At 38.1% G+C, this 12,222-nt stretch overlaps 2 pseudogenes; one reads left to right on the top strand and one right to left on the bottom strand.

Annotated features, from left to right (window-relative positions):
• Nucleotides 1-6,898: 6,898 nt before the first annotated feature.
• On the bottom strand, nt 6,899-8,491 carry LOC134202129 (uncharacterized; annotated as a pseudogene).
• A 311-nt stretch (nt 8,492-8,802) lies between these two features.
• On the top strand, nt 8,803-10,043 carry LOC134202127 (ATP synthase mitochondrial F1 complex assembly factor 2-like; annotated as a pseudogene).
• Nucleotides 10,044-12,222: the final 2,179 nt, after the last annotated feature.

The raw sequence follows: 12,222 nt of genomic DNA, 5'->3' as shown, positions 1-12,222 counted from the left end.
GTACGCTAGGTGGTTCAAAAATCGATTTTTATCCACAGTGCTCATCTAATTCCTTGCCATGTTCTGAGTGTCCTTGAAAATTTGAGTTCATTTGGATTAAAACTGATTTAGCACAATCCGTTTAAGTTTGAATGGAAATAAGTATGGGAAGTTTATTTTTTCATTATACTAAGACGTTTCTCATTGCGCAGGTTAAAAGAAACCTGCATAGCTTAAAGGAATACCTCAACAGCTTTCACGAAAAAACGCACGTTGATTAATCGTCCCAATAATTAGTAATCGATTTAAGACAGGTTGAATCTTTAGTCATGATCGTTAAACTTTTGAACGCATCACTGAAATGTGCAGTGCAACAGTAGCCTGAATTTGTGTGTGCTATCTTGCGCCACGAGCAGCATTGTTGCTCGTTGATGAGTTATGCAATTAGCTCCAGAAAACCACGGTATAGATTAAATTCGATTACTAATTATTGGAACGATCAATTGGGTCCTAAAGCCCTACCTCGTTTATGGTTGCAAACGATAGTGCATCGGTCAAGAATACTTATACTGTTGTTATAAAAATTCTGGTAAAATTCTAAATCAGTAAAAATAATATTTTTGTGTTTAAGGCATTTTAGAAAATTTTGGGCTTGCAAAATTTCAGAACGAATGAACCATCAGCCCCAATATATTAACTGTCAAAGGTTGAGCATGTCCCTGCGGTGTTTTGCTAGTGCGTTTGAATCCGTACAAACAAGACCGAAAATGTCGAGGAAGCATTTTCATCTATTTTTCAATTTCAAATTAAACAATGTTCTTTTCGATTTTGAGTCTAAAGAAAAACTGACACGTTTAGAATGAATAATTCATCGTTCCTAAAGAAAATCGAATATCGATTCTTCAAGGACCCAATTAAGATGCGGTTTCACTGAGTGAGTTGAGTATTCCTTTTAGATATATAGGTTCTCTTAACCTGCTGATGAGGGCAGTACTTAACAGATAATGAAAAATAAATTTCCATACTCATTTGCATGCAAACTGAAAACGGCTGTGCTAAATCAGTTTTAACCAAATGAGCTCAAATTCAGAGGACACTCATAACATGGTAAAGAATCAGATGAGCGCTGTGAGCAAAACTATTTTTTGAACCACCATAATGTACGCATTAGTAACTTGAGAGATCGAACGAAAATCAAAAAACCTTTAAGATATGACAAAAACTATATGTATTCCGTATTTTCTAGAGTACAGCAGGATGGGATGTAGTGAAGAGAATCGAATAAAACTTTTGTTAAAACATCACAGTTAATAGGATCAATATATTTGATTTATCTGAAATATAATTTTGATTATATCACTAAATCAGTAATGAATACATTAAAAAATATATGCATATATGTGTACATATTCGACCAAATCAATCCAATTAATAAAAATTTCAGAATGATTGATTACCGTATTACACTACATAGTAGGGTGGTTACTCCATAACGCTCACCTGATTCTGTATCATGTTCTGAGTGTTCTCCGAAAATTTGAGCTCATTTGGAAAAAAACTAATTTAGATAAGCTGCTCAAGTTTCGTATGCAAATTAGTATGAGGAAATATATTTTTCATTATACTGATTATGGCGCTTCGTCATTAAACGCATGTTAAAAGAAAACCTACATAGCTAAAAGGAATAAGGTACACTGGGGAAGTGGAAAAGGGGGTAAAAACGACTAGAAAAATTGAATTGTACATACTTTTACAGTTTTACCACATCATAACATTATGCAAGAATAAACTTTGATGCTCACACTAATACTATGTTGAAATTTGTATAATACATACACTAACACGGTTAACGCTTGAACTGTAATTTAGGTTTCGCGAAAAGTTGATTTTTGCATCTATAAAATCAATTCATATTTGCACCATATGTCCCTTTTCCAGCGAATATATCACAGGTGACCTATAATACAATTAAACTAAATCATCAATTGGTAGTTTTGTACCAAGAAAGCAAATAATTAAAGATTTTACACTTACCCCAGGTATGAAACACTGCGGGGAAGTGGATAATGTTCTAATTGCGGAATTTTTCTTCCCTCCAGGGTTTATTTCGATAGCTGTGAATCATAATATGTTTCTTCTTTGTTATACAGTGATTCCAGTGCTAATTGGACTAATATAAATGAGGAAAAGCCTGATAAATCCATATCGGTATTGCCTTTCAAATGTTTTTCATATGAAAAAATTTATAAGAAAGTTAAAAATAGCACTGATAGGTAAATATATTCTATAATTCACATTAATTTTATTCATAACAAGTTTCGCCGTTGAATGCATTTTTTGTGAACAAATTACAAGGCTTAAAATTGATAATTTTCTACTGCTTTGCACACTATAAGCAAATACGCACATACAGACATCATTCCATCGTTAAACCAAGTTGATTAGTCTATAACCCTGTAAGTTCCATTTTCCTTTAAAAGTTCATCTTTGGGGCGAACTTATAGGTTTTACGTCAACTTATTGTTCAGAAGACAAAACCAGCCCTCCCTAGCTATTACGAGAATCTTGATGATCTATTCCGTTAAAGTAATGAAATTATTCCAGAAAAGATACCTAGAGCATATCGTATTGATTTTAGTTATATGTAACTACTCACTAGTGAAGGTCAAGGTAACATGGGTTTCCACTTACCCCATCCCAGTAGGAAATTGGAAAACAACTCCTAATTTCAAAATCTATTTCCATAAACTTCAAGCGACCCAAATGGAATTACCGCACAGTTGATGCAAATTTACTGTTTTTGATAGCCCATTTTGATTGGACGCATTTCGATCATTTAAACTGGCTTTACACTAATTAAAACATGCACTATCGATTTTCCTTTTCCACTTCCCCAGTGTACCTTACTCAAGAGCTTTCACTCAGCAAAAACCGCATCAATCAAAATGCGTTATAAAATTGGCTGATTAGTTGTTAAAATAACAAAAAATATATCAAAAATACCTATAGCCGTAACACAATTAAAACAGAGGTTGATACCTTTATATCAACATTATAACAAACGTTGATATAATTTGTTTGTACAAAAATCTGGTACGCTACTTACTTACTTGATGGGCTACAGCTCTTCGATGAACCTACGCTGAATGGAGTATCCTTCTCCACTAGACTCGATCCTGGGCCAATCGCTTCAAGTCGCCCTGAACATTGAGCGCCCTCAGGTCCTCTTCAACGCAAAAAGCCATCGTATTGCGGCCTTCCCGAAGCCTGCGGCCTCTTCCGGGTTCTCTACTAAATATTATCTTCGCTTGACATTCTTCCGGCATACGAACAACGTGACCAGCCCACCGTAGTCTGCCGTGTTGTATAAGATTAATAATATCCAGCTCTTTCAGAGCATTAGTGATTAATCATAGATTTAATCATGATTAATGAATAATTGGTTATTTAATCATTATTCATTAATCTAATCATACAAAAATTTATCAATATTAATCACCAATCGGTCATAGATTTTTCATTTAATCTTTAATCACAAATCATATCTATAATTGTTTTGAGTTTATCTATTAACAACAATTTTAATCATTGCATATATCGCTTTTATTCATTAATCTTTAAACAAACATAATCATACAGTTTATACCTTTAATAACATAATTTGTATGATATTTATAATCATGAATCATTAATCTATCGATAGTTAATCATTATTCATTAATATATTGTGTCATCAATTAATCACGATCGGTAATCGTTAATCATACTTCAAACGTTAATTCATTAATCATAATCGTTAATCATTGTCAAAAATAATTTAATCGTTAATCATAATTATAAGTCATTCTCAAAAATGAAAAATCATTAATATAATACTTTAATCACAAAGTTAAATGATTTAATCATAACAAATTTAATCATTCATTGTAAGCTTTATTCATTAACGCTCTGGTTTATACACCTGGTACAATTCGTGATTCATGCGACGCCGCCAGATACCTCCTGTTTACCGCCAAGTATTGTCCGCAGCATTACGCTCAAACACTCTCAAAGCTCTCCGATCAACCTCCTTAACGTCCATGTCTCTGGCCGTATAAAGCCACCGGAGGAATCAGAGTAGACATAATCAAGTTCTTTAGAGTACGTTTTCGCTTAGCAGCTCAGTAAAGCAGATGCGAATAACGTACTCTTAAAGAACTTTTTGTTACTTGAGCAGCGCGAGATTTGCGTTTGCAGACTACGGGACTAGTTGGTTACGAAGTCCGTAATAAGTCCTATTTGCACTGAAATACGCCTTTTACCTCGCGGGTAACATCATTATCGCACGTCACTAATGTTCGCAGATATACAAAATCTTCTACCACTCAAATTTTTCACCATCCAGCACCATTTCGCTACCACCACCACTTATGAACCCACGTTGATTGCCAGCGACCATGTACTTTGTTTTGTTGGATTGATCGTGAACCAATCTCACTGTCTCCCTCTTAAAAGGCAATAAAGCTCTCTTCCAGCACGGCGATCAATTCCGATAATATCGATATCGTCCGCAAATCCCAGGGCATAAGCGATTTTGTGATAATGGTAAGCTTCTTTGCACACCAGCTCCTAATCGCTCCTCGAGCGCTATATTGAACAGTAGATCTGAGAGTGCATCATGCTTTAATCCAACTAAGGTCACAAATGACGTCGATATTTCATCCGCAACCTTTACACTTGATTTCGATCCGTCCAACGTTATACGAATCAGCCGGATCAGTTTCGCGAAAACCATGTTCAAGCATAGTTTGCCATTCATTCTCACTGAATCGTACGCCGCCTTGAAATCATAAACAGATGATGTGTCTGCAAGTTGTACTCCCGGAATTTATCAAGATTTGTTTAGGGTAAACATTTGATCTGTCGTTGATCGGCCCTCACGAAAACCTGCTTGGTATTCACCGACGAAGGACTCTCAAGGTCTCAATCGTTGAACAGAATACGGGACAATTTTGTACGCCGAATTAAGGAGGGTTATTCCTCGGTAATTGGCGCACTCCAGTCTGTGCCCTTTCCTAAATAGAGGTCCAACCAGCTAGCAGGCATTTCCTCGTCTTCCCATATTTTCGACATAATATGGTGCAGAACTTCATAAAGCTGCTCACTGCCATGTTGAGAAGTTCAGCCGGAGCTGGTCCTCTCGCAGCCTTATTGTTTTTCAGCTCTTTAACAGCTTTTTAACCTCATCTAGTGTGGTGACCCAGCTTATCCATCGTCGCTAATATTTATTCTGTTCACCGATGCACCGTCACTTCCTCCATTCAAAAAGTCTCGAAGGTTGCTTACACCTGGCAGCCACTTCAGTTTTATCTGTCAGCAAATTCCCTTGTTGGTCGTTGCACATGACGGGAGATGGCGCTGCTTTCTTCGCACGCCAGACAGACTCATAACCTCCGCATATCGTTCTGCTCCATTTTTCCTGCGCCTACCAAACTTGTTCTTTGTACTCTTTTTCTTCCCGCGGTGGGTTCGTTTCGGCTGCTCTGCTTCATTGTACGATCTCTATTCGATCGGGTACCGACACCAACATCCGGCTTCTGGCAACGTTCTTCTCGTCTGTCACTCTCTGACACTAAGTGTGCCTACCACTTCTCGTAGTGTGTGCTCACGCTCCATGGATCGACTCCCCTATATCGTTGGATCTTTGTCATCGGACGACCCGTGGAAGCGTGAGATAGGACTTGTGGGGACCAGAGCTCTGTTTGCTCCTTCCTTGATGTCAACCACCATTTGCAGCCCTGGTACGCTACCACGTCGATTTCCATCCATAATGTAAGCAATTAACTTTTTCCAGCTATGATTAATATCGAGTGGGTTCAAGTTATACTGAAGTGATTACCTCGATTTTTTCCAAGTCTACAAAAATGTAGACAATTATTTTGTGAAAATATACATAATATGTTATAATTTTATATGAAATAAAACTGGCCGAAACACATTTTTATCAAATTATCTAATTATAACACAAGTTGTTTTCAATAACAACAATTGATAGAATTGAGTTATAATTTTGTTATGCATTCCTGATCGGTACTGCAATCAAAAGCTTTCATATTGGTCTGATGATTGCAATATTCAAATTAATTAATTAAAAATGTTACTTAGGTCCTTTTGAAAAGTTAATCGAGATTTCTTAGCCATAAGTGAAAACTAAAATATTGCCATAGAATGTATTTTTTTGCTGTCGGATATTGAATTCTGGGGATACTTTTGAAATACGAATAATATGCAACATATGCATAGAATTTCAGTTATTTGTTATCAAATTTAAGGTTCGTCATGATACAGAGATTTAAAAAACTGGTTACTTCCAATCTTTTGAAAGCGTAAAAAGTGTTCCATAAAATGTACATAGATTAAGTGGAATTTTTATTTTGAAATAAATAAACAATTTTATCACTAGCATTTCCCTAGCGACTATTTGAATTTTCTCTCATTGATAGGCGACTTTCACGTTTTTGTCCAACAATATGCATAGAGATTGAATAATATTATATGATAATCCATCCATTGTAAAAGGTGTTCCGTTCCATTCTAAAGTGTAAAAGGCGGACCTGGCCTGTTCATTGAGCAATTGCAGTTATTAACTAGGTACCTTATGTATTTCCTAAACCGGACTGAAAACAAAACCCGTACCGTTAGGCTTATTCTATCATATTTTGAAAATTTTAGGTTGTCTATCATCATTACTGTCATATTGTAAGAGTGAATCCTTATTCTATGATTTTCAATGCTTTCGGATACTTATTCGGAACAAAAGTACTGCAAAATAAATATATCTGTTGAGATAAAATAAGTCGATCGTGTTAGCAGTCATACAGATATAAATTCACTTTTAATGCACGTTACTCTTTTGAGTAGAAGCAGCTCATTCAAAACTTTAACATAAAACAATAAAAACTAGAATAAAAAATACCACTTACCGCTTTGTACTGAATGCAACGAAAGGAATGCGTCAGACATTTAGAGACAGCATGTACCCGTGAACATGTCCCTTCAGGGTATGCGACTAATTACCAAACTAATGTATCCATTGGAATAGTACAGCTCGTCGGATTCGTCCATGTGATTTGTATTGCGCAACGGTTTAAGTCTTTGTACGGATTGTCGATGGCGCGTTTGACAAACACTAGCTCCTTTTTCTTAAGCGATCGCTTACCAATGCTGTAGATGATTGCACAATCCTGGCAAGCCTCCTCCCGGGTGTATGACGTAAACATGATTGGAATGTTGACGAACCGAATCAATCGAGCCAGTGTGTGGGTCCAGGTATCCTTGTTTGAATCGATGTGCTCGTGGAAACCGCAGTTGAAGCTGACGATGATGTGTGGCCGTTCCATCGAATCCACCGGTTCCAAGGCGTGGAAAAATCCTTTGTGGTAGTGCATCTTAATCGATCGAGCACCCCGTAGTTGAGTTCGATTTCATCTTTGATCGAGCTGAGGGCAGCGATGAAATGAATTATCACTCCCGAATGTGTGGCATGAAGGTGAAAATCACGAGCAGGTATTGTAATCGAAGTAGATACTTGTCCTCAGCACCGACCACGTAAATGGTCAGCGATTGATCCAATTCCTCATGCATGTTGGTAATATTCAATGCATACAGGATTGTACTGATGTGAGAATAATTGGACACGAACTTGAGATCATTTAGGTCGTTTACTGACTCTTGGTTTGCGAGGAATATTGGCAGTATGCTAAGTTCACCAGCTCAAAGGTGTCCGATGGAAATTTCACCAACTTGAATGCGTTTAGTTTCGAAATCCAAATGACTCAATCGAGATGGGCAATCTGAAATAAAATTTGAATGTTTAGCAACGATAGTAGCGGTCTGGGGGTGATAATTGGAACACATAACTAGCAATCTATACGAACAAATCCTAAAAAACTTTTCAAAAACCTAGACATAACGCCTCATTAGGGACCATTACAAAACAATTATTATCAGTAAAAGTAATTCAACCATACCTGCATCCAGGAGCATACTGATCCGGTACATATCACACCATTTGACATGTTCAGCGTCCTGCAAGCGATGTTCTTCGCTGCAGTAAAATATTTGGCGGCACTCGTCACACGGCTTCAGTTTGCTTATATCATACTCGAAGCACACATGGCACACGTTGGAAACCGCAGCATAGTGTACTCATACTGAAGAGCTTCGCTCGCAGTATTGAGATGACGATTCCGCCAGAGAGATGGCAACTAAGTCCCGCCGTGTTCCACTGATAATCTCTCGTTTTCGTTCCGCACTTCGATGATGTGGTCGATTTCTTCATAGACAAGATCTTCGTAAGGCACGACAGAAGTCCTTGTGGTTCTTCCAACTTCTCGGTGCTTTTCCCCACAATACCAATGAGGCGGCATCCTTTACAGAACCGCACTTTTTGATCAATGAGAATCAGCCGGTGTTCGGTGGCGCGGTGTAGCAAATCTGCAACGGGTTGTGAAATTAAGATTTGCTCTTCCATCGTTCACAAACAATTTAAAGCAAGTTTCGATTTTACAACTTGTTTCACGAGAAATTGTGAAAAACAGACAGACCAAAGAACGCGATTGATTCGTTCGATTGATTTTGCGTGACAAAGTGCGCAAAAAAGCAAAGGAAGCCAAAGAAGGAAATAAAAAACACAAACAAAATTGGGCGTTTGGCTTTCTTCATCGATTTTTTCTCATGTATTTTGAAATACATATCTGAAGGGCATAGCAGTGACGTCATCAACAGTCAACATGCGTGTTTTTATACGTTTTTTGCCTTTCTCGTATTTTCAGTATCGGATCGGAGCGCAAGTGCACATGTTCGTTCTTCCCGTTCGTCCGATTGTTTATTGTTGATGGATTGATTTAAAATCAGTTATAACGTAGACTTTCTAACATTTATTACAAGGAGAATTACTGCAGTGCTAAACATAATTTAACAAAATATGTTCAGAAAATGTTTAACATTATTTCCAAAACTTTCCACATCGACGTTCAACATAAGTGTACAAATCGGAGTATTTTATTGTAATTTGAGGAATGAACAAAAATAATACAAAAAAATAAACTTCAAATCCTAACATATGTATCAACTAATCCTGGTTTATATAGCGGCACCTCCCGCGTTTCTACCGTCAAAACGGCATTATCACAAGAATGGAAAGTTCGAAATAACCCTGGACCAGCGAAAGCTCAAACACCCAAGGAGCGCCTTTCTACGTGGAGAGTGAGCCATTATTGCTATCGCCACCGAGTGGGATGCCCAGAAAGATGTTATTGATCGATCCAGAATGCACTTAACGGCGCTCAGCAGTACCGTCATCGATAACCGAAAACCTAGAAAACGGACATCGTCAACTATTTGGTGAACTATGCCAGCACCGATGCGATTTTGTTTCAATCGATTGTAAGTCATTGATTATAAATCAGGTCTTATGTTCATTAGATGTTAGGATAGTAACAAAACGATACCAATTTGCAAAGTCCGATAAACTGTACTTTTGAATGAATCTAAAATCAAACACCAAAATAATCCGATTCATTTGCAGGAAGACAAACGTTTGAAAGAACTACAAGTGGCAGAGTGGAATCCAATCATCGAATGGTTCACAAGCGCGACTGCCTTGCAGGCAACAGATGCGCTGGAAGTTCCGAGCTTTGCTCCCGGAACGACTATGAACATTAGTCGCCATCTGTCGTCATACAACGAGGCCGCCCTGCACGGAATAATGCATTGGACACTTTAAAATCGGTCATTCTCACTAGCGCTTGCATGGAGCGGTATATTGGGTTGAGAAAGCAGTTCTGTTGTCGCGACTAGAGGAGGAATTCAACTGGTCACTGGGGGCGTGTTGAATGGGCTCACGACGTTAGCATGCTGGACCTGCAGGCCGACTTCAGCTGCGACACTGTTCGTGTATTTCAACTCGAGTAATGTTTGTTAAACAGAAAATACCAATCTAAGAGTAAAATCAGCAGTGATTCAAATCGTTCGTGCTGTCATTTTTAATATGAATCTAAACCATGCACTTTCCCAGCAGTGGCTCAAGATTCATTTTTATAACAGTCGAGATTCAAAAGTTCAAAACTGTTATACGCTCAGTTCTATTTTCTGCAGATTTGAACCACGAATGAATCACGAGATTCAAATATTTTTCAATTATTTTGGTGCGTGAATGCGTCATTTTATGTAAGGATCAATCAACTTTGATTTACCGCGCCTTCTCAGCAGCAACATAATCATTTCATTTAATGAAAAAATCAAACTGAATAGAACACTGCTGGGGTACTAGAGTTTGTTCATTTTGGCTCATATTCAAACTAGAATAGTGTTAAAAATTTGCAACAAACTGAATCACTACTGATTTCACTCTAAGTGATATAAAAATGGAAAAGTTTATGCTTTAATGTTTGTGATGTATTACAATCGTATCGGAAATCTGGGCAAGTGAAACGCTGCTTTTTCTATAAAGTTATCTTATTATAGTGCGAATCAGGAAGAAAGAATTGTGAAAAATATTCTGCAGGAATCGTTGAGATCTACACTTCGTGGAAGGCAAACGCGCACGTTGGATCCAAAGGTTCGAAAAACTAGAGGATCATACGTTATGCAGTTAACAGGTAATTTAATCATTTTGAAATGCGGCAGCTATGGAGGAGCTTTGAATTCAATTTGCACGTTAAAGTTTGGAGTAGTTACGATTACAACCATGCTTCTAACTTATAACATGCAACTGCTTTCAATATTTTTTAAAGTGAGATCATGTCCGTTTTCAATACAGGGTAGGATACTCAGATTGCGAAAATCGAAAACATCACGAGAATATGGTAGACTGTGAACGTTAATATCTCGGCGTTTCTGGATGGATTTTTGATTATTTTGGACGCATCACAACCATTGTATCGAAATATCAATTTATATTTATTTACTCTGGAAAATTTGCTAACAGTTTTCTGTTCCATCCATAAGCAGGCAGTGAGACTTCTAAACATTTAATTGTATGGATGGGGCAGATATAGTTAAGGAACCCATGATGCCTCAGAACGAAACAGAGGTGCCTGTCTATACGTTCTACCTGTTCATGGAACAGGTAACCATTTTAGTTCAGAAGGATAACTTAATGTACTTACAATAATTTCTTAGCAGTTAATTTTAGGGAGAATAATTTCTTAGTAAAATTGTTTAAGAAAAGTTTTACGTCCTATTTTAATGATGTTTTAACATCTAATGAAACAAATATTGCGTAGAAGACAGATCAATTCAACGCCGTCTGGCGACAGTCAAATTGCAGCAAAATATGTGTTTCCGATGGATAATATTGTCTCCAGAACAAAGTTAGAACGCTTTTATACCGATGTGGATTTTCTCCAGATACAGGCAACTTTCCCAACTTCGGAAGTAGTGCGCTAGATTCGCCTAAAGATGCGCAAACAACGCATCAATTAGTTTGACAGATAAACTTCATTACTTATGGATCCTGTACACCTCGATGGTGCAAAGGGCCGACTTAAAGATCTCCATCCTGAGCGTTCCCGGTATCGCTTTAACCTGTTGCCAGGTTAGATTTCGTCGACTCTTTTTATTTCTTTATTGAGGTTCGGCCTCTGGTGACAACGATGATGAAGCTCGATGTTTGAGATCCAGTTGTGAGGCCACCAGGCCCGAATTATACACTGCAGGCATCTGTTGATGAAGTGCAACGTCATCATCAAATTCGAAGTCTTTTAGGTGCTCCATGAATATAGGCAGCCATAACAGCCCGCGGTTTGATCCACGATCAATCGCACCTACCATAATTTCGTCGATTACGATGAGAAAAAGTAACGGTGCTAGAATACATCCTGCTACACCAGCTACGACCCGGATAGGGTCGGACAAGACCATTGTGCAGCACTCTACATGTAAAGGCCTCGTACTGTGCCTCGATGAGGCCGATGATTTTCTCAGGAACCCCTTGTGTCTTAGGGAGCCCCATATCTTCGTGACTGAGCCGGTCGAAGCTTTTTCTTAGTCAATGAATACCAAGAAAGGGATCTTGAATTGCTGACCTGCTTTCAGCTTTAGGAGATGCGTAGCGTGACAATATTGTCCACACAGGATCTTCCGGCACGGAATCCGGCCTGCTGCCTCGCATCGATCTTCTTCTGAATCCGGGCTAGGATAACTACGGCACAGCACAGCAAACATAATGCTCGCCATTATCGCTATAGTCAGGTCACCCTC

This window comes from Armigeres subalbatus, unplaced genomic scaffold (genome assembly GCF_024139115.2).
Source record: "Armigeres subalbatus isolate Guangzhou_Male unplaced genomic scaffold, GZ_Asu_2 Contig1034, whole genome shotgun sequence".
Taxonomy (NCBI): Eukaryota; Metazoa; Arthropoda; class Insecta; order Diptera; family Culicidae; genus Armigeres; species Armigeres subalbatus.
This window is presented reverse-complemented; position numbering and strand designations above follow the sequence as displayed.